The sequence below is a fragment of the Miniopterus natalensis genome, chromosome 1 (genome assembly GCF_054644295.1).
Source record: "Miniopterus natalensis isolate mMinNat1 chromosome 1, mMinNat1.hap1, whole genome shotgun sequence".
Classification (NCBI taxonomy): domain Eukaryota; kingdom Metazoa; phylum Chordata; class Mammalia; order Chiroptera; family Miniopteridae; genus Miniopterus; species Miniopterus natalensis.
This window is the reverse complement of record NC_142081.1, coordinates 65736105-65758977: the sequence shown is the minus strand read 5'-3', so window position 1 is coordinate 65758977 and position 22873 is coordinate 65736105. Positions and strand designations below refer to the sequence as shown.

The 22873-nt window shown below is 39.0% G+C and overlaps 2 protein-coding genes and 1 pseudogene across 4 annotated transcripts in view; 1 reads left to right on the top strand and 2 right to left on the bottom strand.

Annotated features, from left to right (window-relative positions):
• Positions 1-2583, bottom strand: part of CHRM5 (cholinergic receptor muscarinic 5) — a 73247-nt gene extending 70664 nt beyond the window's left edge. For both annotated transcript variants that reach the window (XM_087822458.1, XM_016199529.2), the window contains exon 1: positions 2069-2583. The gene's annotated coding sequence lies outside the window, so the exon portion shown is untranslated. The remainder of the gene's footprint in view (positions 1-2068) is intronic.
• Positions 1-22873, top strand: part of AVEN (apoptosis and caspase activation inhibitor) — a 150613-nt gene that overhangs the window by 55053 nt on the left and 72687 nt on the right. The window lies entirely within an intron of this gene.
• Positions 1-22873, bottom strand: part of LOC148094165 (lupus La protein-like) — an 89868-nt pseudogene that overhangs the window by 14463 nt on the left and 52532 nt on the right.

Here is a 22873-nt window from a genome sequence, read left to right as displayed (position 1 = left end):
CAAAAAAATTTTAATTGTTAAATCTATCCCATAAACCAACCAAATCTTCAGGTACTAACATAAAACTTTTTATCCATTTGTACCCATGAGATGCTATGCAATTTTCAACTTTTTAACAAATCATTGATAAAGTTAGCTAATTGATAAAATTGAGCTGATTGATAAAATTAGCTATCATTTTTTATTTTTCACTAAAATGAAGAGGAAAATGTAGATTATTCCATATTACTATAGTGTTTTAGAAACTGTTTTTAAACTTCAGTAATCATTATGCAGAATGGATTATTAAAGAGAAAACCCTTGATTTAGATGGGAAAGAAAATGAAGACTCATTGGGACTGATGCCCACCAGAGCTAAAGGGGAAGAGAGTGATACCGGTTTGCCCATCTATTGTCATTAGAGAAGTCATAGAAGCAAAGTCCCCAGATTGGTAGGACATGAGTCTCTATGTACATTACAATGAATAAACAAAATCCAGAAGACTTCAGAAATATGATTTTATACCCCCTTCAATTCTGTTCATTGGAAACAAATTGTTTGAGCATAATATTGTTAACCTCATATTTTTGCCAAAGTTAATTAAATTCCTCAATTATGAGTTGAAGTATTGATTAATATTTTTACTTACAAAATATACACATACTTCCAAAGCATGTCAGTTTACAAAATATATCATAATAAAGAGGAAAAGATGAAAAGAATCCTTAAGGGTTCAGGTAAATCTCAGTGTAGGTAAAAAGCAATACTTTGCTTTTAGTTAGGGCTGGTAGTACAAAGCAACTATTTTGAAATTTCTTAATGAACATTTTTCTCTGCAATAAATTGGTGCATTACACTGTCACTGCTTATATTTAAATTGCTGCTTTCCTTTGGTACTGGAAAATGATGGGTGAATTTCTGTAATGAATTCAGATGCAAAAGACATGATATTTCAGGTTATTTATAGATTGCTTTGAAAAGAGTAACAGGATCATGTAATTCACTCTATTAAAATTTGAAAAACAGGAAAGAATTCAGTGAAATGGAAGAGAATAATTTCAGATTTTATTGTTCTTTAGACAAGTACTGAGTGATTACTTCTGATGCCTTGTATTGTCAGATCTCTGTAGTTAGGTGTGATTTGCTTTTGTTTCTCTTATCTCCTGTATTTTAAGATAATAGAAATATATTATTTGTTGTAGAGCAGCTTTATGAAAAAAATTAAGCTTGGAACTTTTCCTATTGAAGTTATAAGAAAACTAATATGGTTGAAAAATCTATGTAGGGTATTAAAATTCTGACATTCCTGTGTGTGTGTTTGTGTATCTAGAAGTTTCTTTATTGGGTGATTTCTAGGGAATTTCTAAAAGCCACTGTACCCTATAAAATTCTTTGATGGCTTCAGTAGTTCTTTGCATTTTACAGTTTGGACTATTGATCTAACTTAAAACTGTGAAAATACCAGACATTTTTAAGTCAGAAAAATGTCCATATTTAGTCTCATAAAAATATGCCCAGTACCCTCAGGGTAAATTAAGCTCATTCTACTTAAGGGTTATTCCTAATTTACTAGAGATTGTTTTTCTTTAGTGTGAATGAGAGTGACATCACAGCCTTTTTTTTTTTTTGGTCATGATAAAAATCAGTCATTGAGCTTTGATTTATTTTGCATTAATAGAAGTAATATAAAAAAACACATTCATTTTTTTCTGTTTTACCAAGTGCCCTGGGAAACACATTTCATTTGAATATGTTCAGTTAACAGCATCTATGAATGGCTCATGTGCCCCATTCAGGGCTCTCTCCATGCATTTTTTCAGGCTGTTAAATAATACAAAGTTGGGGTTTAAAAAATGAAGACAAAGATGGGACCAATCCAGTGAAAACCAAATGGGATTATTTGGATGTTTTATTACCTAGTTATGAATGATTAGTTTATGTAACATAAGTAAAATTAAGACTTCACTTCAGAAGGCTTAAGTTTGCATAAGGATTAGATGAAATTTAAATCTCCCGGCTCATTCACAGCATCTGCAGGTTTAGCTTCACAGTCAAGATATAAATGAATGTTACAAAATTAAATCTTACCTGGTAGTGGTTCGTTTGAAGCTCAGTAATTTGAACTCGGGCTGGAAATTGTAAGCTTCGGTACCTGAAATGCCTATTGCCTGTGGGGTGTTCTCTCGCCAGTGTGTTTGATTTCTTGCAGTGACTGTCTGTCCGTCTGCCTGGTAATCCTGTAGCATTAGGACGGCACGCCACAGATGAAGATTCCACTTGGGTAGGATTGTAGAAAGAGAGGGTGCATTTTGCCTTTATCTGATAGCAGCGGTTGATGTGACCACGGACAACTCGAGCGTTCAGAACTTATGAAAAATTCATGGAGTGTCTCGGCAGTGAGAAAGCCCGGCCCTTTCTCTAGACCTTCTGCCTTCCGGAAAAGTTCTGTCCACAGTTCAGCATTCTCCACGCTCCCGAATCAAGTTGCTTAAGAAATGATCTGGACAGAAGCATTCCTTGTTTTTCCCCTCTGCCAACTTTTCAGTCCGTTGGCTGGCTTTCGGTGGAGGCGAAGGGGTGCTTTCTCCTGTGGTCCTCGTGCCCTGAGGCACAGTCCTGGCCCACTGCCTTTGAGCAGGGAGGGACAGTCCCCACGGGGAGCATCCTCGGCGGGAAGGGAGAGCTGATGGGGGCTATTCAAAGCAGACGGCACTCGATGGGGTGACGCTGTCATTCAGAATGAGCCCATTAATTACTCCTGCTGGTGGACGGCGGGGGGGCCCTGAGGGGAGCCGAGGAGGGAGCGGATGATCGCATTTGGTTTGATAGGTGCTCTCTGAGCAGCTTGTCACTGAGAAGTGAATCCTAGAATGTGATCAGGTGGCACGGGCGAGAGTTGTTTTGGCAGACAGTTAAGTGACGTATCCTGGGAGGAGAGGGAGAGCTGAGCGCGGAGTTAGCTGCAATAAGCTTCCAAATGCTTTTGGAAATGTTCATTTTCTCCCGTTAGTCCTTCTGGCTGGAGGAAAGGACTCTGTGTTTAACCTGTGCACCATCTGCAGATATTTCGCTGAGCTCTTTCCTCATAATAATAGTTTTCCCTAAAGAAGGGCAACACTTTTTAAAAAGTCTTTGAGATAAAAAAAGTATATTGTGGGTTTTGAAGATTTATAGCAGGGAAAAGGCTGCTTTTTGGGAAAGGCACACCTGTTTTTATATATCTTTTGGGCACTTGCATTTCGTTGCTTTGGAATCAAGCATCACTGGGTATAAAATTTTAGTAGGGTCTTTGAGATTTTTCTTAAATTAGATGGGATTCTGAGTAGCTGTATAAAAGAATAGATCTAAAAATGCCAACTTCATAATTTTTGTACTTCATTTTTTTAAATATCAAAAGATGTTTTTTCTATTGTCCATAGAGTCTGGAGTGTTTCTGGACTATTTGCTTATAATTGTTTTTTAAAATTACAAAACATATCAAACATATATAAAACCATGGAAATATAGGAACTTCTATAAACCCATTGCTCAAATTCAGTAATGACCAAGATTTTGCTTCGTTTAGTTTTTTTTTTTTTAGCTAAGTACTGAAAAGCAAATCTCATCTCACGCCCACATGCTTTAGTATGACATGACCACTGTGCCATTATCACACCCAACAATAACAATAATTAAAAAAATGATAATTAACAATGGGGTTAATTGTTAATAATTCTTTGAGATCATATAATCATAGGGTTTTTTAAAAATTAGAATCTAGTTATAGTTCATACTTTATAATTAGTTGTTAGGCCTTAGAATTTTAAACGTTGACTTAGATGATCACATATGCGAAAGAAGTAAAATTCTGTTCTATAGTGGTCTTCTACACACACTTATAATATGAATATCTACATAAGAGAACATATCTCTAGAATATTTTCTTGAAACTTTTCCACTTAACATTATTCATGGTACCAAAAAGGAATGTTTTTTTATATAGTAATGATTGGCCATTGGTGAGGTTCATTGTTTCTCTAAGTTTTTCTTGACTTGTTCTGGAGTATGTGGTTTATAATTTTACCCCAAGCTCTTGAGGCTACTTTTTGGGCTGGACAAACTCAATCAAAGGGGCATGGATGGAAATTATACCTAGGCTCAAAGCCACTACTTAGCACCATGCTCCATTTCTATTGAGGTACAGAATACTGCTCTCCAAAGGTGTTCATATTGTGTGTCCTGTTATATGTCATGCTGTGGCATGACTGTTTGGTAGCTTTGTGTAGCACTCTTTGTTTTCTCACATTATGCCCTGTCCCTTACATCTTGCTGAACAAAGAGTATAGGTATGTTTTTATTACCTATGTATGTACTTTATTGAGAGCTCAGTAGTCACTATGACCATTATGTACAGATAAGCTGAATAGAAAAAAGTGAGCTGAAATGCTTTTTCTAAGTTTTCTTTGTAATTTTCCCGCTCAAATTTAGGTGGGTACTTTGTAAATGTGCAGGTTCTACTGGAGACCATTGTGTGGATGGCGAGAGTAGTTCTAGAGGGAGCTAGATTAATAGATTGTGAGTGCATCTTGGGTGCAAATCCCCACTCAGTTTTAAATCATCTTCCGGAGCACTAGCTGTAAACGGAATTAATAGGAAAACATTGACTGAAGCAGTGACCTGTGGGTGACCTCTGCTCTTGTGAGAATCACTGTTCTCCAAGATTTTGTTCTTGGTATTCCTGATGTTGATCTTGTTTGTAGAATGCTACATTCGTTTTTATTTTCTACAGGATGGACTTTATGCTTTGAAGGAATTGTGTCTGTGAATAATATTGTTCAGCAATTTAGTAACTAGTGGGGAGGCTGGCTTGTTCGGCTCACCCCAAGCCTCCATACGAGAAGGAGGGAAAGTCTCAGGGAAATGGACTTCATGTTCTCTTTGATGCACGTAATAAAGCACGATTTTCTTTTGTTCACAGGTATCAACTCCCATTATTATGTTTAATCTGAACTCTCCAATTTCCACTATAAAGTTGAACAAACAACTTCCAAAGTTTCATAGGCATCATAGATTTTTAAAGAGCTTTATATAATAAGATACATCCCCCCCCCCGAAAGTTGTGGTTTTTTTTTTTCCCCCCAAGAATATTTGGTCTATACCTAGAAATATGCTCACAGCTGTTTTTGAGTTTGTGGAATTATAACTGCCTTTATAAAGAAAAAAATAAAAAATAGTCTCCTCTTTATGTTTTTCATTTCTTAGGTGCATAGGATTGTGGTTAAAGATTTCATCTGTGGCAACTATTTTTTTAGGGCATTTTAAATATTCATAATCTCAATTAAGTATGATTATTTTTCAGTTAATATACCAATAAAAAGGTTGCATTTTAAGAGAGTATTGAAGAACCATGAAAGCTCTTTCTAAAACAAGTATGCTTGATGGGGCTACATGTGATGTCTTGATTTGAACTAGTAAAGCTGTTATACCAACAAGTTAAGACTTCGGAATTAAAGCTGTAAAAGTAAATAAATTGAATTGCATGAAAAAAAAAGGCTCATTTGTTGCTCTTTTTAAAGATGTCAAATCTTTGTTGGCTTACATGGGTCATTGTAGATCATTGAGCTCGTTAGTTGTAATAATTGATAAATACTTGGTTCCTTACTAGGTATATGACACTATTCTAGGTTCTTAGAATGTATAATGCATCTAATTTTCATAGCTTTGAGGCAGAGAGTTTTATTGTTTCTATTTTAGTTTTTAAAGTATATCTTTATTGATTTCAGGGAGGGGGGGGAGAAGGAGAGAGAGAGAAACATCAAAGATGAGAGAGTCATTGATCGGCTGCCTCCTGCACGCCCCTGACTGGGGATGGAGCCCGCAACCCGGCCATGTGCCCTGACTGGGAATCAAACCGTGATCTCCTGGATCCTAGGTCGATGCTCAACTGCTGAGCTATGCCCTGCCAGGCAATTTTATTTTTCAATTATAGTTTACATTCAGTATTATTTTGTGTTAGTTTCAGGTGTATAGTATAGTGGTTAGACAGTCACATACTTAGTATTCTCTCCAATATTTCTAATTCCCACCTGGCACCATGCACTTCTGTTTTATAAAGGAGAAAACTGAAATGCAGAGAGGTGAATTAACTTGCTCAAGTTGACCCAGCTAGTTAGACCTTGAACTGTGGTATGAATCCAGTAAGATTCCATACTAAGAAAAAGATCAGGGAGACATGCCTTTTAAGTGTGAGACTGAGTATAATTTTGAGAGTGGTGCCTCTCCAGGGTAACCAGTGCTCTACCAAAATGGGGTCAGCAGTTTCTCTGAGATCACAGATGACTGGCAGATGACCCTAATAGTTGACTGTCTTTGAGAAAAAGACAGTGAATTTAATATAGGATGTCTGTTTCCTTCCTGGCTTCCATGCTTAGAACTTATGAAGGGGTGATTTTCTTTTCTTTTCAAAATTGTTTATTCTTTTATAGCCTCTCAAATAGCAATATGTTTTAGAATACTAGCCATTTATGTTTAAAAACATTAAAAACAAGTGTGGTGCTATGAGAGGATTATGAACTAGATTTGTATACTTTCTAATAAACTAATGATTAAGAAACAGTTTTCCTTCATATGTATTACATTCAGATAAACCAATTGCGTTTTAACCTTATTTGGATTTGTTTATGCTTTATTTTTAAACTTCCTTAGTTCATTACTTTGTCACAGCACTCACTTGTTTCACTCATCTTGGGCCTTAACCTGTGTCCTGGTGTTGGGCCCTTTCCAACCTGTCCTCCAAGTTTGACTTCTCTTAGTGAGGTGCAGACACCACTAGAGGTCTCCAGCCCACACGTTAGGAAGCTCTGATTTTACAGGTGCACCCTGCTAAGTGGAACTGATATGTTCCCTGGGAGATTGGTTACTAATATTTCTCATTAAATATTTATTAAGTGTTTCTTATGCTCCAGGTCCTAGACTATGCTATGTCCTGGGGGTAAATAAAATAAAGTAAAAAAAGTCAGGCCTCTGCCTCTAAGAACCCTGCAGTCTAAGTGAGGACACTGAAGTGTGGGCACATGGTCACAGATCGCTTGTTAGGCACGACCACCTCACACACTCTGAGATCCCAATTACCAGGGTCCTTGAGACTTCAGGTTTATCAGAGCTTCACTCATACTCTTGACCTTCTCTGTAGCTCTTCATCGACTGTGAGGTCACTTCTGCTTTCTTGGTGAGCCTGATACTGCATCTTCATCAGGCTGGCAAGGAGCCAGTCTCGGGCCAATCAGATGATTGGGCTGAGCTCTGGTTTTTGCTTTCTGATGCCCTTCTCAGCCGTTCCAGGCTTCTGATCTTTAGGGAAGCACTTCACACAGGAGTCAGCCTCTCCCAATCCCAGAGAACAAGGCAAGCCCCCCAGTTTGGGACCTTTCATTTCCATTTTGCTTTATATTAGAGATTTCGTTTTTAGGAAGGGTCTGTGTCCGGTTGGCATTTCTGTAAGTCAGGGTATTTAATTAGAGAGGTCTCATAGCAGCATGCTCGTGCAATTATTCCGAGTGAGTCATGAAAAGCCTCTAGCACAGTGCCTGGCACATGGAGGCCATGTGCTCGGTGCCGGCAGTTGTCTTTATGACTATGGAATTTAATTTAATTTTAGTGCTGGAAGGGCCTTCAGAGATTATTTAGTCCATTTTATACAACCGATTTTAGGTTTTCTTTTTCATATGTGGATAAATATTTTGAATGAAATGGCAGTTTTGAATTTTAAAAGAAGTTAAGGGTAAAAATGGGAAAGCATTAAAATATTTCAACACAAACAGTGATAATATAGAAAGCCAGGCAATTTGTTCGTCTTTTATTTGTAACAAAAGTTCCAGTGGGAATTCTGAAAATAACAAGTTAGTGACCTTCTGGAGAGTAGATCTATTTTTAAAAGTGTAGCATTCTTGAATACTTAGGTGAACAATGATTGAAGAAAAGATAGCTTGGTTTCTGAACTAAATAACTATATGGATGAATAGGAACTATTCCATGAGACATACTATTTACTTATTTTTCCTCATAAGAGAAATTCTACGAATAAGAGAAAATGTTTTACAAGAAAGCAAGATTACGTCAGTCCTCCGTTGAACAGTTTAGAACCTAGAATATCTGCATTGTTCTTGGCACAGGTTGTATAAAGGTGGCTAAAGAGAAACTGTTCCCCAGCAGCTGACATGGAGAGAGGGAGACAAGCATATAAATGAATGATGTTTTCCTAAGTGTGATATTTACTAGAGTAGTTACAGGATAGGAGAGAAAATGGGGCTTGCCAGCAGGAGGAAATAGATAGTTTCGCTTGGAGAGGCAAGGGAGGTTTTTCAGAGGTGGTATGTTAAGTCCTGTTGGCTAGGTGCCTTTTTTTTTTTTTTTTTAAACTTTATTGTTGAAAGTATTACAGATATCCCCCTCCCCCCCATTGATCCCCTCCACCCCGCATCCGCCCCCCCCCCAGGCCTTCACCACACTATTGTCTCTGTCCCTGTCCGTAGGTTTTATATATATATATATATATATATATATATATATATATATATATACACATATATACATATATATATATGCTTGTAAATTCTGATTACTCTCTCCCACCCACTCTCCCACCCCTGCCTTCCCACTGAGAATCGTCAGTCTGTTCCATGATTCTATGCCTCTGTATCTATTTTGTTCCTCAGTCTATTTTGTTTATTAGATTCCACATATGAGTGAGATCATGTAAAACTGAATCAGGAAGACTCAGAAAACCTGAATAGGCCAGTAACAACTGATGAAATTGAAGCAGTAATAAAAAAACTCCCAGCAAACAAAAGCCCTGGTCCAGATGGCTTCACAGGGGAGCTTTCTGATTCTTTAGGTTGTAGGGTTAGATAGTTAAATAAAAATTTTTTCTAGCTTTTTGAGGTAGGCCTGCAGTGCTATGAACTTCCCTCTTAGGACTGCTTTCGCCGTGTCCCATAGATTTTGGGTGGTTTTGTGTTCATTTTCATTTGTTTCCAGGAAGTTTTTGGTTTGTTTCTTGATCTTATTGCTAACCCATTCATTGTTTAATAACATGTTATTTAGCCTTCATGTGTTTGAATGTTTTTGAGTGTTTTTACTATAGCTGATTTCTAATTTCATGCCCTTGTGATCTGAGATTCTTGATATGATTTCAGTCTTCTTGAACTTGTAGAGACTGGTTTTTTGTCCTAACATGTGGTCTATCTTTGAGAATGAGCCATGTGCACTTGAGAGGAATGTATATTCTGCAGCTTTGGGGTGAAATGTTCTGTAAACATCAATTAAGTCCATCTGATCTAGTGTGCCATGTTTATGACTGTATTGCTGTTGATCTCTCCCTCAAAGTGGCTCGGTGCTTTTTGAATCCCTTCTGCAGAGTTAATTTTAAGAAGCCCATTTTATTTTTCTTGTTTATCTCAAAACACTAAGAGGCATGTTGTGTGCTAAGTGAAGAATGCGGTTTGAGATTATATATAAAACATTGAAAATATTTCTAATGGAAGTGGCTAGGCACACAAACTCTCTTCCTCTTTTTAACCCATGTGTTCTAGTTGCCATAACAACCTGACGGTGGTAGTGCATTTGCAACTGTGGTTGAAGTTGTGTCAGCAGTTCCATTATAAGCTGCAATTTTCAGGATTTTAAATTCAATGTCATCTTTACTGATGTGACATATGAAAGTCCCATCTCTCTATCGATTTCATTTTCCAGTATAGTTGAATACCCAAAAGTCATTCTCCTTTCCCCTCCTGTTGAAAAAGTCCGTATATCCCGTGTCCAGGATTCTGCTTTTGTTTGTGAATATGTTATTGCTAAAAGAAACCTACATATCTGATTAAGTTCTCTTCTTTTATAATGAGGAAATTGAGGCGCCGAGGGGCTAAATGACTTGCCTGAGGGCAAATAATTCAAAGGAATTTAGTAGTTAATACATTGCCAGCACTGGTGGTGCTGAGGAGCATCTTTACTTAGTGAGGCCTCTGACCTTTGATTAAATCTCATGATGACTATGCCTTTAATTTATTTAAATATGTGTGTCTCTGTATATTTGATGCGTGTCCTTGCTCGTCTAATAGCATTCTTTTAAAAAAATTTTTTTAAGTTGATTCTACTTAGTTGGAAATAGTCCACTTCGTTGTACATTCATTGTTGATTCTTGTATGTGCCCTGCCTGGGGATCGAACCCGCAACCTTGGCATACGGAGACGGCACTCTAACCAACGGAGTTACCCGGCCAGGGCTGATAGCTTTCTTTTGCCACAAACAGTCTGGGCTGTAGAGATTTGCTTTTCTGTCTGTCCAGCCTGCGCTCAGTCGAGCTTCTCAAGGTCGGGCGCCGTGCTTGACCCAGTTCGCCAGCCGCTGCCGGGCCAGCAGCGCAGCCTCCTCCCTTCTTGCTGTGACCGCTTCACCTGGCTGCTTCTGATCCTAGCCGCCTGTTTCTAGTTCTTAGACCTAACGACCTGTCACTGGTTTGCTGTGGCCTGACTCTTCCCTGAGAGCGTGACAGGAGGAGATGGGGAAAGAGGGAGTGAGCAGGAAGGAGGGAGGGTGTCCTGGGCAGCGGGAGAAGCACACGGAGGCTGGGGACCCGAGGCAGCCGGTGCTTTGAGGGCGCCGCTTGGACCGAAGCGCGGGGAGGGGTGAGGGAAGGCTGCAGGTGCCAAGGGGCTTGAAGATAGACTCGTCCTGGGCTTCCTGCTGAGGAATTTGAACTTCATCTAGTAGGTAATAGGGACCCACTGAAAGGTCATACGTCGGGGCGTGTTATGAGTACCTAAATTACTAGAATTGAAGATTGAAGTGTGCATTAAAGAAAGTGAGGCATAGATAGTCGGACATTCTCTGAAGTACGAAAATGTAAACCCAGAAGGAACAGTGAGGAGGAACTTAACACGAGATGTCCTGTTTCAACTGCATTTTAATGGGTACCTGGGATTACACTAGGCAGGGAAGCGGGAGCGATGGCACTGGAGACATGGGAAGCGGCCTGAACAAAGGATTGGGGCGAGGACATGCTTGGCACGCTAGGGAAATCTTGACGGCACCGCTGCTGGTGCGGTGTAAGGTCTGACGGGGCCAGTGGCTTGAGGTGAGACTGGATATGTTGTGTTGTGACCAGGTCGCTAAAGGGTTTTGGTGCCTCACCAAAGAGTGTAGACTTTATGCTCTGGACAGCTAGAAGGGAGCCATGGTCCGTTTTGAAAGGAGCAAGAGGGCATTGAGTGACATAGTGCAATAGCTCTGGCAGTTTAGAGGCTGATTTGGACAAGGCGAGGGGTAGAGGTACACTGTTCTGCTAGACCAGGTCAAAAGTGAAGCTGGCTGTTGAAAAGGGGGCTGCGGTGAGAAGGATTAGAAATGGAGGGTTAGAATCAAAGAGCCGAGACATTTCAGAGGTTAGATTTTCCAGATGTGGTGACTGACTGCAGAGAGCAAAGGAGGGGAAGGATTGAAAGAGGGAGTTTTGTCATTCAAGCTTCCAGGCATCTTATTTTGCCATTTATCAACGTAAGGAAAACAGTAGGAGGAGATAGATTTGGGTTAAAGATAATATTTAAAGAATTATATCCAAATTTTTAAAATTCAGGCATGATTTACTTAGAAAATGCTCAGATCCTAAGCAAACATTTTGATGAGCTTTGACACTTGTGTACACCTGTGTAATCACCTCTAAAACAAGATGAGAATAGGGGTTCTCAGCCTTTAACGCTAAAGAGACAGCTGGCGGACGCCTGCACAGACTGCTGCGCCCGCTCCCAGAGTTTCAGGCTCAGTAGGTCTGGGGTGCGGCCTTGAGAATTGACATTTCTCGCAGTCCCCAGGTGCTGCATTTTCAGGGACAGCACTTTGAAAATCACTGAACATACTGTCACTTCAGAAAGGCTTTTCCTCTCTCTCCCCAATCCCCAGGGAACCATGGTTTATTTCTATCATCATGAAAAGTTTGCCTGTTCTTGGGTGGGGTGGCATACAAATAAAATTATACCATGTGTATTCTTCTGTCTGGCTTTTTTCACATGGCAATGATTTTGAGATTCACCCATGTTGTTGCATGTAGTTTATTCCTTTTTATTGCTGAAGAAAATTCTGTCATATGACTATAGCACCATTTGTTCATCAATTCACGGACATTTGTTTTAGTTCCAATTTTGGGCTTTTATGAATAAAACTTCTGTGAACATTTATGTACATCTCTTTTTGTGGCCATATGTTTTTGTTTCTTTTGGGTAAATATCTAGGAATAGAAATGCTGGGGCATAGGGTGGATTTATGTTCCATTTTCTAGAAAATTCCCACATTTTCCCTAGTGTTGTAAATATAACTAGTTAAATGGTGATTAAATGTTCATTGAATCTGGTGAGATATTGATAGATATTGACTAGACTGAGGTACTTTTGTCAAAGAAGAAAGGGCTGGGTGGACAGGGAGGCTTGGCAGAATTACCCTTTGGGACATACACATAGTTAACACTGATTTAACTCTTCTCCAAACCCTAAGGGAATTTAAGTCTCTTCTTGACCTTAAAAAACACGAATCACTATTTATTTAAAGAACATCTATTAAGCAGTTACTGTGTGCTGGTCACATAAAAGTACATGGGTCCCAATACCTACCCTGATAGAGTAAATTCTTGTATTTTAAGAAGGTGTAAGATAATACCTTAAGTCTAAACTGCTCTTAATTCTAGTTTATCTGAGTGTCATTATCTCAGAAATGCTAAGCACCAGGAAATCATGACATAAACAAAAATCCCCAAACCAAAAAACTCCAAGTCACTTCAGATCATTGGGAAAAAGATGGATTTGTAAATCAGTGATGTTGGTCCAAGTGGAGTCACTGTCTGGAAAAAAGTGGGATTCAAACCTCATACCGTGTAACAGAATAAAGTCTGTGTGGGTCAAAAATTTTAATATCAATTAACAAACTCATAAAAGTATTAGAGAAAATCACTGACAAATTTTTTTCTGATGTCAGAATGAGGAAGGTCTTTCTAAATATCATACAAAATCCAGAAACCATAAAAGACTGTAAAATTTGATTACATAAAAATTAAGAATTCCTGCCTGGCAACCATAATGAAAGCCAAAAGCCAAATGATTATGTGCACGGAGGTGGGGTTGGTGGGGAGGATCACCGCTTTTATCACAGAGAACTGATTTCCAATGTATATGACGAGTTTTAACAATCTTATTAAAAAAGGGCAAAGGCTATGAGCAGACTGTTCACACAAAATGAAATGCAAATGGCTTTTAGACGTGTGAAAAATGCTCATCCCACTCATGATAAGAGAAATGCAAATTAAAATTAAACCGAATACGTATTTTTAGCTATCAGACTGTCAGAGGTCAGAAAGTTTGATAAGACACCGTTGGCAATGGTGAGGCTGGGTAGTGTTGGGAAAGGGCGTTTGGGTTGGGGGAAGGGGAGCAGAGAAATGGAGGCTGAGAAGTCTGGTCAGCAAATTGGAGCAGGGCAGGGAAAGGGGGGGGGCACACGCACTTACACTAGCAGGGAGCGACAGCAGCAAACTAGTGTCGTGGAAGACAGGGAAACTAGACACATCAAAGCAGTAACTCAGAATGTTCGCCCAAGACTGTCACTTTATAATGATTGATCAGGGTCACCACAGAAGGTTATATTATGCGCAGCATTTTCCATTTAAGAAAGCATTAAAGTAGAATTTTAAATTAAATTAAGCACACTCAATAAACGGTAATTTAAAGATAGATTTTTTTTTTTCAGTTATCTCAAATTTAATTTTTAGGGAAAACTTTGTATTTGAAGATGATGAATACATGGAAAACATCTCAACTGTTTTAGCTGCTTATTGCTGTTCTTAGCTTCTCTTAGAGTGACTTCTGTTACATCACCTCATGTTTAGGTAATAGTGGCCACCCCTCTGTCTCTCTTTGGGTGCCAAAGAATAGGTGACATAATTTACAGATAGGGAGAGAGATGAATGACAATGCTTGGTTTTGAAAAGGCAAGTAATAAGTGTAATTTAACAGAAGGGTGCTTTTTAAATTCCCACTCTCTCCCCTCCCCTCCCCCATATTTCTTGCACTCCTTTTATTACTTCTGCGTCATTGCTTATTCTTCTCTCAGATTCTAAAATTTATGGTGCTCTTTTAAATGAGGTTGTTATCACTGTTCATGACTAGTTTAGTATTGGAGGCAAAAGGTTAGATCAGATAACTCGTGCGATGCCTTTTGGCCTGGGATGTTGTCATTCTCTGCAGTGCTCCGTGGTTTTAAGCATTGCACATTGTGGATTGTGCCTTCAGATTTTATAAGTATTAGGGGCAAATAGGGCACCAAATATTTAATGAGATTCTTGGCTACTTACATTTCTAACACAGAATGTCATTATATGCTCGAACCAAAAAAGTTAATTTACATTTTCCTTCTCACTCACAATTTGGTCGCTATCTAGATTTAAAAAAAACTTTTATCCTGTGCCCAAGTATATTCAGTAGTTCTTTTGAGTTACTAAGGCAAAAGCTTAAGCAAAAAGATAAACCTAATAGACTACTTTTAATACTGATCAGCATAGACCCCCATAGGATTTTCTGATAGGCAAGGCTGTAGGTGCTGTTAAAAGACTGTGATGTTAAGTAATTAGTATCTTCTGTGGCATCTGAAAGTAAGGGTATTGTTTTGTATTGGGTTTTTGGAAGTCACTGTTCAAGGTGTCTTGTACTCTTTCCAGCGCAGAGCTGTAGGAAAATGACTATCTGATAATTTTCAGTGGTCCTTTCAGGGACTTGTCTAGGTAGAAAATCTAATGACAGAGAAGCGGTGGCACTGATAACTCAGGTGTTACTCATCTCAGTTAAGAGTTGAGTTTGTGAGACTAGAAGTAGATGTAAACATCTTGTTTACTGAGACCAGGATACTTAGGAACCTGGATGTATTGTTGAAATGTTTTGTTTTCCTCTTTAGCTCCTTGTGGACAAGGGTCATGCGCTCGTGTGTATTTGTAGCTGTCTCCTTGTTGTACCATGTTAGGCACTCAAATGTAGTTACTGGCTGATTGACACATTTTGTCCATATTGTTTTCCTTGGTTGGATAGTTTCATTTTCACATCCAGTTCAACCATCTCCGAAAATTAGGTAAAATTTGAGTTGTCATACAAAAACCAAATGCATGTTTAATCTCTATTTTCCCATTTATGCTGTTTGGGGAACAATTTTTTTTGAAGTTAGTACTGTTTCATCATTCATGCAATTTCATATCCTTTCAAAGATTCATTGTAATTTTTTGCCATTGAATGTATTGATGTCTGACTCAGAGAAGTACTGAAATTACAGTGAATGAGACTTAATTTCTCATTTCCCTCTAATCAACAAACATGACAGGAATCTATGTGGCAGGCAAAGCAGGATAAATTTAGGAGTTGTCTTCTAAGAATTCAAGGAATAGGTTGTAAGGTGTGTTGCTATCTTCTCAGTGCTTTGCCTTTTTCAATTTCCTCCATCTGTACCCCTGAAACCTAGAGTGAATATTTTTCTCTTTTGACGTCATAAATAGAACTGACTTATTTTTCCATTTAAAGATACTATTACCCCCCCCCCCCCCCCCCCCCCGTTGGTGAGCTGCTATTATCTATATAGCCACCGTGGTACAGACTCTCATTTCTAAAGCTAGGCCAGACAGACAAAATTTGGTTCTAAAATAATCTTTTGTTATTGCGGCCACATAAACCCTGGGTTATCTAGAGATCTTGCTATTGAAATTGCATGGATTTTTGAGCTCTAGAGCTGTGCTTACTTGGATGCAGATGGTGAATTGTGTGTGGTAGGTATTTAGGAAATTAATGTTTGGCATTGGTCTTACCCAGCTTTATAAATGGAGTTGAGTGATTTTTCTGAAGAATAGAAGCTTTCTTCTCAGTTAAGATACATTTTTTATTTAAAGTCTATGAATGAAATTTTCCTCCTGTGCTATCATGGTTTTTCCTAAATGATTTCTTCTTAACCATAAAGAATGAGATTGACATGAAGGAAAAAGGGGTAATAATCTGTAGATCAAAGTCTGAAAGGAAGTAGGAAAGGATATATAATATAAAAAATTAATGCCATAGATCAATATTGGTTTGTTTTTATCTCCACTCTGTATTCTCTTGGAACCCTAAAGAGCAATGTTGTTCTCACCACAGACCGGAAATATGGGAGACATAAAATCAGGAGCATCATTCTTGTCAAGGGTCCACTCTTATATTCAGTACAAGCTAGATGAATTCAGAAAGAGAGGGAATTAGAAAATGTGCATAGTGGTTATAGAATTGAGGTTATGCAGAGAAAATGTACTAAAGGGGATAGGTGCAGAGCTTCTATTTGAGAATCTCTGTCTCAGATAGAGAAGGGAATTTGTTTCTTATGTATCTGGAGCCATGTGGGCAAAATGTCTCCTGCTGTCAAGGAGACAGGAGGAGTATGGGCTCAGGAATAATGAGATGAGAGACCCCACGTGGGGGAAAAGGGGAATTAATGCACGGGTTTGAAGGCTCGTTTAGTCTTTATTTAATTTTTGGCTCAGGGAATAATGGCAGTAAGTATTACATGACATGGTCAAAATAGCAGTTGTAAAGAAACTGTCTTGGGAATACTTCGAAGCACGTGGAGCCCAGGAGACCAAACAGTATCTGCCTCCTTCCCACTTGGGGGCCTCCTGAAGCTTTGCTGCTGAAGACGGGATGCCCCCAACACTTCTCAGGCCGCGTCCTGCCTCCTCTCTCTCAAACTCACCCTTCTTTTGACCATGCTTTCCTGAACATACCATGCTCTCCCCTTTTTATTGTTTTATCTGATTTTTCTCCCTAATCCACTTTTCCCTTTTCTTTAAAAAACTTACTGCACCCAGTTCTCATTTCTGCCCTGACACTTCCCCCGATGCCCCAGTGCAGTCAGTCACTTCCTCCCGTCTGCGTCCTCTTGGCCCTGGCCAGGTGGCGCAGTTGGTTAGAGCACTGTCTGGATTCCCCAAGGTTGTGGGTTCAATCCCCGATCAGGGCACATACAGGTGTCAACCAGTGAATGCACGAATAAGGAATAACAATGTTTCTTTCTCTTTCAAACGAATCAGTAAATTAAATCAAAAGAAGGATATTTCCTTTGTGTGTCCTCTCTCTACCTTGTCCTGTGTTCTCACAATGGTTGTAATGACTTGTTTGGGTGTCTGCCTCCCTTACAGCTTTTGAGCTCCTTGCGGGCAGAGGCAGTGCCTTTCATCTTTGAGGTCCCAGCACCTCAAAGCAGAATACTTGGTATACAGTAGGGCATCAATCAATGTTTATGAAATGAGTTGAGTTACCATATTTAAATAATGCTCAGGAACCATACTTCATTTACATGCATTCTTGGGGGCTCTAGCTCCTGCCACAGAGTCCATGAGTATAGTGATGGCTGTTTTCTTAAATTTTTAGTGCCTCCAACTATTTATGGAAAGATAGTAAAAGTGTTATTTAAAAGTATTGTTACTCTCTTTATTGTGATTCCTCCTACATCTTTAAAATATCGATGTTTTTCAGACATTTAGGAATTTAAAATTTACTTTTTAAGTATACAAAATAAATTATTACTTCAGTGATGCTAGGTTCTTTATATCAGTTTGTACAGCAACTGAGACAGCTGATATAGGCCTTTCAGAGGAAGTATTTGATATTTTTATAAGTATACTGGATATTTTTAGAAATAGCATGTGGTCTCATGTTAATATCTGATTGTATATACAGGGTGCCCCCCAAAAATATATACACACACTAACAGCTGATAGCTCAATTGATACTTCTTTCTTTTCATATTTAACCCATTGGAATGAACAATTATTCAAAGTGTGTATAGATTTTTTGGGACACCTGTATACTTGATTATGTCTACACATAGTTTCAAGAGATTTTTCTTGTCATTCTCAAAAATGAAAAACCTTTAAAATGGTTGGAATTGTTCGTGTATTTTTTACTTAGTAGAAATGCATTATTGCAGTAGTTTCCATCCATACAGACAGAGTATAGCTATCTTTTATGTTCCAAATGATTGTTTCCAAGGGAGTCTAAGAGATTATATTTCATGGTTAAGTTATTTAATTTAGTAGTCCCCGGGTGCATCTACATATCATAGATATTTCTGTTTTTCTTATCTTTTTCTCTCACCCTCTCATGATGTTTTTTCACTTTTCTCATTTCGTTGGTTAGGGTATAATGCTCAATGTTCAAGAGCTTGGAGCACCCCAACTGTTTGGCTTTTTTCCCCTTCCTCATACTGTGGGCAATATGAGTTTTTTTTTACCCATATCAATCCCCAACTGACGCATCTGTATGTGGCCACTGGTATTTTCTGTAGTGATTTCTTGGAGTTAAATGGAAAAAGGGGCTGGCAGGCTAGATCTTGAATTTGTCACCTGCAACTTAATCTTCCTGATTTCTGTGGAGCTCCTTCCCTTCATCCCCAGCTATGCCAAGTTCTGAGTTGAGAGTTCTTCCAGTTCTGTGGTTCTAACCTCATCTACACATTGGAACGAGCTGCAGAGATTTTGAAACTACAACCAGCCACCTCCCAAACCAATCAAAATTCATATCAGAAACTCTGGGTTGGGACTCACCTAAGTTTTGGAATTTTCCACATGATTCCAGTGTGCAGCGGGGAGGGAAATCATTGCTTTAGTGGACCCTCCTGTCATCTGGCCTCTAAGTCCATCTCGGACCCCGCTGCCCCTGTACTTTACCCACCTGCCACGTCAGCAGGCCTGCTGTTCATCTGTGGAGTTTGTTTCCCCTTCAAGGCCTTGCACTCACCCCCCTCTGTCTGGAATGTTCTTTCTCTGGATACCTGCATGGCTCACGTCTTCTTTCAGATTTCTGCTCTGTAGCAAGAGCCATATCACACGCCCTGTCCCCTGCCCTGCTTCCCGTTGCTCCATAGTCACGTTAGATCTGTCACAGGTTCACAGGCTTATTTCTCCGCACTAGAGTGGAAGCTCCGGGGGGCGAGGCCTTAGCTTTGTTCCCTTGGAGGTATGGGGGCATCTAGACCGAGCCGGGCACAGAGTAGTTGCTGGCTATCAGTTGAATGAATTTCTCTGGAGGAGTTTTCCAGCTGGCGTTGGAGGGAGGGTCGGTTAGGTGATTGCGTCGTGTTGGGCAGGAGATCAGGGAGTCGAGCTGCTCTAAGATTTTTCCAGCCATCCTTTTGCTTTGCGGCCATCCAGGCATGCATACATTCAGAGATACCTGTGCCCTCCATCTGGGCTTCCCTTCCAAGGTTCACATAACTAGGGCTGCAGGTCAGTTACCTCCCATTTTTCGCTGCTATCATCTCTTCTCTTTGCTATTCTGGATTTAGGCTTAAAAAATGTCTTTAACAGTTTCTTAAGTGAGAGTTCAGGAGGGAGTGGAGGTGAGATGTGTATTCAGTCCACTCTGTCTATTATTCATGCCTACTTCCTTCACTTACAGATTAATTTCTTCCATGAATTGATTATCAACTTTGTGCCAGGCACTATGACTAAAATATACAGCTCCTGCTCTTGCTGAGGCTGTGTCCCAGGATTAGTAAGTGGTGAATCTGGATGGAAAGGATCAGGAGTTCTTTTTACTCTTCTTGTAACATTTTTGTAAGTTTGAAATGATTGAAAAATAAACGTTTTTTAAAAACCGTGTCACGTAGGGACTAACTGGTAAAGAGCCTTCTATGGCGTGTCAGAGATCCCGACGGCTTTGCGAGCCATCGAAGGTTTAAAGCAGGGAGTGCCGTGATACCTTTGGAATTTATAAAGATTAATAGCTCTGAGTGTAAAGCAGAATGGGTTTGGGGCATGCGTGACTGGAGGCGGGGAGAGCAGGTTGGAGGCTTTCGCAGTAATCCAGAAATGATGAGGGCCTAAGATGAGACACTGCGGATGGACAAAAGCAGCTTTTCCCATAATATTCATTTTATCGGATTCCCTTGGAGCTAAAGCTGCTTCTGTGGTAACATAACCCACCGATATCCCATTATTAAGGAAAGCAAGCTTGTTCTTAGAGACTAAGGTTCTCTCTGGTGGTTGCACTCGGAGACAGAGTACTAGGATTTATGACAAAATTGGCACTGCAGTGTACAAGAAGGCCGCCTGGAAAGGAACAGGGGTGATCACTGTTCAGAGAGCAGCTCCGTGTGTCATTCCGAGACACTGCCCAGACTGAATTCAGTGGGTCTGATAGAGAAAATGTTGGAATTTGTACTAATACAATTGTTTAAAGTCATCTCAGCCAAGTATTTCCTATTATATTAGGCTGCATATTTCTACATCATTGGTCGGCCTTCGCTCACTCCTGTTGCCATGGAGAGTCTGTCCCTGCTCTGCTAGGCTAATAAGTGCCTTAAGGATTCTCTGTAGATCTGCTTTAGTGGAAGAGCCTTTCTGTCGTTTTTACTCCAAGTGTTTCTCTTTTAACAAAAGAATTTTTGGTTAATTGAATATTTTAAAATTTATATGGACTTCCGCCTCACATGTGGGTATTGTTCTTTGTGCTCACTGCTATGGGCACTTCGTCTAGAGAAACAACAGTCCACACAAATCCCACTTTACCCATACAGTGTAGCAGGTAACTGAGAAGAACTGCAGATCTGGTCAATTGATCGCACAGGTAACAGGTCTGATCTGCTCCGGGGCAGGGTTATGGCCTAATTAATCTTTATATTTCCTGCAGTTACCACAGTGTAGTTGCTCGATCACTGTTAAACTGACCAGAGGATGTGAGAGCAGGAGAAGGTTGTGTCCTGGGAGCCACATTCAGGGCTGCATGGGACTTCCAGGCAACTTCATTCAGTAGATGTCTGTGTGTGCTGAGTAAATATGGTAACATCAATTTTACTTGAAGATTTGGGACAAATAACATGATTAAAAACATTTTTAAAAAATTGTAGAAACACAGAACGTAAAATTTACCATCTTAGTCATTTTTCAGTGTATGGTTCAGTAGTGTTAAATATAATCAGATCTGAAACATTTCTAGACCTCCTTCATCTTACAGATCTGAAACTATACTCATTAAACAGCTTCCCTTTCCCCTTCCTCCATGCCTGGTAACCACCATTCTTTCTTTTTCTATGAATTTGATTACTTTAGATACCTCATATAATTGGAATTATGCAGTATCTGATTTTTTGCTTATTTCACTTGGCAGAATGTCCTTAAGGTTCATCCATGTTGTAGCATGTGACAGGATTTTCTTCTTTCTTAAGGCTGAATAATATTTAATTCTATGTATATATAACATTTTATTTATCCATTCATCTATCAGTAGGCATTTGTGTTGCTTCCACCTCCTTGCTATTGTGAATGTGCTGCTATGAACATGGGAGTGCTAGTCTTTTGGAGTTCTTGATTTCAGTTCTTTCAGATATATACCCAGAAGTGAGATTCCTAGGTTATATGATAGTTCTATCTTTAATCATTTTAGGAACCTCTTTGCTGTTTTCTGTAGTGGTCACAGCATTTACCATCCTACCAATAGTGCACAGGGTTCTAATTTCTCCGCATCTTCACCAACATGAAAACATTACTATTTTTGTGTTAAATGTATACTATGGTGTTGAATCTTACATTTCAAATGTATTTTGAAGGTTAAACAGATTTGATTTTATGCTAGACCCTGTATCCAACAAGAGTAGTACTTTGGTGGAAACATTTGAGAAGCCCTGAATTGTAAAAGAAATCCTCAGGATAACCTAGTTGAGAAGGATTCATGTGTACACGTGAAGATAAAGAACATCTTCCTAGAGCAGCGTGTCACAAAGTGCAACTTCATTGTTAAACACTTGGTACCATAGGCAGGTTGTAGGGAAGTGAAGACTTCCTGAGAGTAATATAGTTTGAGTGGGAGCTTGAAGAACAATGGAAAGGAAATTGACAGCAGGAAGGATGTGCATTAAGGTAAGAAAAATATGTGATCATGATTTTACAGCCATAGAATTTCACATTGAGAGCTGATATTCAGTGCTTTTTCTTTTCTGTAACTGGATGTAGTGACTGAGAGTGTACTTACTGAGGACAGGTTCAGTATTTTTATTGTGATTTTCATCAAGACCTGACAGTAAGTCATCAAATGTAATGATTTGGATCACAAAATCCCTGGAGTGGATTTAAAAGACTTAACAAACACCATTTTGTTAGCTAATCTATTAGGACCAAGTGTTTTTTAAGATGGTGATTTAGGGTAGGCTGACCCTTATTTTCTTTTGCTTTGACATGACCAGAAGGAAGAAAGAACACTTACTGTCAAGAGAGCAAATGTTGAAAAGCTGAAGTATTTAGATACCTAACAAAGTGTTCAACTCTTTGCAAGTATTTCCCCATTGTATGTGACTCTAAGTCAATCTTAATTCAAGTGTTTATATTTTCAATATGAATGCTGGGTATAATCCTGTTGTCCCATAAGTCTTATTATTTTTTTAATAGGTTTTCTCCTTTTATAAGGAGAAAGACTTATCCATTTTTAGTTTTTAAATCTCCCTTCTGGTTGTTTAAATTATACAACAGTTGGAAAGTTAATTTAATATTTAGAAATTAGTAAAAGATTTTTAGTAATATAGAATGTCAGAAGCAAACAATGAAAACAAATCTGTTTCAGTAAATGATTTTTGAGTCATATAGAATGTCTGAAGTGAAAAACAAAACAACAAAAAACAAATCAGTTTTAGTTTAGCAATGTGTGAATTAAATATCATCACATTATGTTTAAGCAAGCACTTTCCAAAACGACTCCCTTGAGCACTAATGTTACAGGGTGTTAATAGATATTCTGTGAAGAAAGGGTTTTGTAGTTACTTGGGTCAAGAAACCCTGGATTAAACAATATAAATCAGACTTCTATACACTAGGGCTTCTCACAG